Source organism: Pteropus medius, unplaced genomic scaffold, assembly GCF_902729225.1.
Source record: "Pteropus medius unplaced genomic scaffold, Ma_sr-lr_union100, whole genome shotgun sequence".
NCBI classification, from domain to species: Eukaryota; Metazoa; Chordata; class Mammalia; order Chiroptera; family Pteropodidae; genus Pteropus; species Pteropus medius.
In genome coordinates, this window is record NW_024354875.1 from 41,483,491 (window position 1) to 41,487,810 (window position 4,320).

At 30.9% G+C, this 4,320-nt stretch overlaps 1 pseudogene; it reads right to left on the bottom strand.

Annotated features, from left to right (window-relative positions):
- Positions 1-3,551: 3,551 nt before the first annotated feature.
- Positions 3,552-3,667, bottom strand: LOC120597435 (uncharacterized; annotated as a pseudogene).
- Positions 3,668-4,320: the final 653 nt, after the last annotated feature.

A 4,320-nucleotide genomic window follows, 5' to 3' on the forward strand; every position in this document is an offset into this window, starting at 1 on the left:
CCCTTAGCATTTCTTTCTTACAATGTCTATGTTTCTCTTCATTAGCAAAACTTCCAATTTCTTTTAAATATTTTCTCTGAAATTGCTGCTTTTGAGTTTAACCTTCTACTGACAAATTATCTAATTATAAAGACATATATAATCACTTATTTCAGAAAGAAATATTCTTTAGACACCTAGTACAGACAAATGAAAGCATAGCAAAAGTAATTTTCTAACAATTCTAGTAACCCAGGAGATAAATTTATAACTCAGCAGGAAGCTTAAAATGGGCAATATACCTTTTGTTCCAATATGAGATCCCTAACTGCATTGCCAAGTTTTGAGTCATATGGCTATTTTTTTTAGGCTTTACATAGAACTGTATGCATTCTTTACAGATATTTCTTTTTGCTTCATGTGTTATAAGAATTGATACTGCTTCTGTGTGATTACTTATCTTCTTTTTCACACTCAAGCTATAAAATGTTTAATAATAGGTAGAAAATATTTTCTCTGTTGTATAAAAGAGAGAACCAGTATGGTAACCTTCAACTATTCTATGACAAACTATTTGTTCGCTTAGGTGCAGATCAGCACCACTAGTTCAGGACAGCTCACCAAACATATTCATTTAAATTGCCCTAGTAGACATCATTACCTCATGGTTCTATACCTATGTTACTGGTTATTTCCTTTCAATATCCTTTTCTGAATCTGACTGAACTCTGTCTTCAGTTTCTTAGTGTATATCAGTGTTACGAACTAAGTCATCATTGCTGTTTGTAAATACTCTTTTTCAATATTTTATTGTTTTTGTTTTTTTAATTTTATTTCAGTAGCGTAGCGTCTGATTCTTTGAAAAGCTTTTTAACTAACTTACTTGTCAGCATCTCATTACTGAGCTTCCCTGTCCTTTTTTCTTTTATAAGAATTATAGCATAAATAATTTTATGTTAAAATACTCAAATATATGTTTATTTTCATTACTGTTTTATAAAGCATTTGTGAGGTGATTAATTTAATTGATTTAATTACTTTTTTTTTTCTTTTGCATCAGGAATTAACAGTTGGTTCTTTTATCTATCCTTCGGTTCCTATATGAATCTTCTTATTCACTTACATTTTTATTCACTATCCAGCAGTCATTTTTTAAAATTATTTTATTGGTTTACACTTTGTACCATTCAGTGGTAATAGAAATTAGTATATAAAAAAGAAATTTAAGAATATACCAAACATACCAAGAATGAATGGAAAAAAAGTGATGAAATAACATTTCTAGTTACAAATTAATTTAGCTTCATATTTGTGATAAAAATCAGAGATGGGAACAAGAAAATTGTGGCTATATATAAATTTCAGAGAGTTAGATGGGTGAGAAATTAATCTGATTTTTAAAAACATAAATGAATGTATAATTCTTTAGAATTTCATAAAAAATAATATTTCCCAAAGTGATTTATAATTTTTAAAAAAATAATCAAGTGCTCATGGGAGATGGCACAGTAGGAAGTTTCAGGAACTATGCCACCATGGAAACAACTACTGAGCTGACAAGAACTTTAGATTTGACTATTTAAGAACTCCGGAGTATAGTTCAGCACTTTCAGTGTCCAGGAGAGTACTTGATTTAAAAAAGAGGCAGGTGAATTTTAATAAATTTTGACATTTCACATTGTGTCTACAATGCCCTGTCCCCAAGCCCCAGGGCAGGTAGCTATAGAGATGGTGGCCAAATTCCTGGCGCAGTTTACTGATACCAGGATGGGCAATAAGGACCTGGTCATTCAAAAACTGTTTTTTGTGCTTTGATCTCACTGGGAGTTTGCTGAGTGATCAGCATAGGAAGATCCCGCTGACAGAATTTAGAGAGGCAGAACACTTTTTTCCTTTTTTATTTACTGGATCAAGTCACTCAAAGAAATCTCAACCAGGTCACTGACTGAATGCAGAGATAATGGGACATATGGCAAGGAATGTATTCCTTGCAAAATAGTTTGGAAAAGTCAATAAATAAATAGATAACTACAGTCCTCAATTCTCTCTCTAGGGAGAATAAATAAATAAATAAATAGATAACTACAATAAATAAATAGATAACTACAGTCCTCAATTCTCTCTCTAGGGAGAAGAGAGAATATCATTTCCAGAATTACTGCATTACAATATTAAAAATGTAAAGTTCTTAAAAATTACAAAGCATACAGAGAAGCAGGAAAGTATGGCCTATTCATAAGAAGAAGAAAAGGAAATCCAAAAGAAACCCTCCCTGAAGGAGCCCAGAAGTGAACTTGCAAGGCAAAGACTTTAACTGCCTTAAATACGCTCAAAGGACAAAAAATTTGAGACGATCAGAATGGTGTAGAACATATAGAGAATATCAATAAAAAGATAAAAAATATAAAATTTTGTTAAGTTGAATAGTTTTTTGTGAGATACAAATTGCCTGAGCTCTCTTAAAAATAAATGTGTCATCTGAATAACCGTATATATATTAAAGAAAATGAAACTATGTTAAAGTCTTTTCCATTAAAAGCACTCTAGGCAAAGATGTTTTCCTAATGAATTTTACTGAATATGTAAGGAATAATAAGAATTATATGATACTCTTCCAGAAAAATGAAGATGGAGAATATCCCATAACTAGTACTATGAGACCATGTTAATCAAAACCAAAGACATTAAAAATATATAAAATTAGAGAAAAGTATTCTTATGACATCATCTTAACATTTCTTAGAACAATGTCAGAAAAAATTCTAGTAATAGATATAATAGATAATATTTCATGATAAAGGGGTTTGTTCAAGGAATGTAAGCTTTGTAAATATTTGAAGATTTATCATTGTAAAACACCACGTTTCTATTTTAATAGAATAACATACCATTACTTCAATAGAGTCAGATAAAATATTTCACAAATTTAAACAACCATTTATGACAAAAACACTCAATACCCTAAGAATGGTAGATAATTTCCCTGATCTGATAAAAGGCATTTACAAAAACTCTATAGTTGTTATATTTATATACTGAAAGACAATTATTTCCAACTAAAGTTGCAAAAAAGGCAAAAATGTCTCTTCTCATTATTGTTATTCAACAGAGAAATTCGATGATTGGGTGTCATGGTGTTTGTTTTATCTAGAAGTTTGAAATATGAAAACAGGTTCTAGTTGACATTGGTAAAGACGTATTCACTCATGTTACTATGAATCAAGGAGTTTAAAAAATTTTGTGATTGTCAAGTGTCTTGATTTTATCATGTTGAGCCATAGTAATAGACTAGACTTGTCTATTTATGGTCATTATTCTCCAGAAATTACTTGTGTTTATTTGGGAAATCCACACACTAGCTCTCAGTGGCCAGCTGTCAAGGCATTCTTTATTTTTCCTTAGATAATGATAAGAATATGTAAATATCCTCATACTGTTCTTTTTATGGAAACAATAAATGTATGTATTTTTCAAATTAAAAATGTATGTATTTTTCAAATTAAATTTACAATTTGATAGAAAAACTGTAAGCTTTTATTTACAATATTTATTTATTTATTTATTATTATTTATGCCTACAGAACCTGGTCTTCCTAGATGGTCTCCCATCCAAGTACTAACCAGGCCCAACCCTGCTTAGCTTCCAAAATCAGACATTGAGCTTGTTCAGGGTGGCATGGCCATAGACCGTGGACCATGGCTCCACTGGGGCACGAACCCAGGACCTTCTGTGTGTAAAGCAAACGTGCTAACTGCTACACTATGGAACCATGTCCATATTTACAATATGTAGAATATACAATATTCTTTGCTAGTAATTCACGAAAAGCATAAGCATATAAAACCAGATTTATGAACATGTTTTGGGCCAATCTCTTGTGTAAAATAACGATTTAATTTGAAATAACATTTAGCAAGCATGACATGTGGTCAGCACACCATTCTTGATGTGCAACATGCTTGATGTGTCACTCTTGGGTTCTTCTACAATAGACACAAATGGTATTTTCTTATAAATAGAGGTTATATTCTAAAATCATTATGCTTCTTCACAAATGGTTAACAATAATTATACCATAACAAAACACTTTGAGGTAGTATGCTTTAAAAAAACAAAAATCCATTTATCCAATCAACAAATATTGATAACCAAGCAATTTGGTTTCAAAAGACGGAGTACATTTTTCTTTGGGACTACACACACAAATGGTAAGACACACATAAAAATAAGGAAATAAAAATAGGAAAGGTGCCTTATGTGGACAGCTTGATGTCTTTGAAGTACAAGGTGAAATTATTTCTTGCATTTAGGACAGGAGAGACATAGATTTCACAATAGTT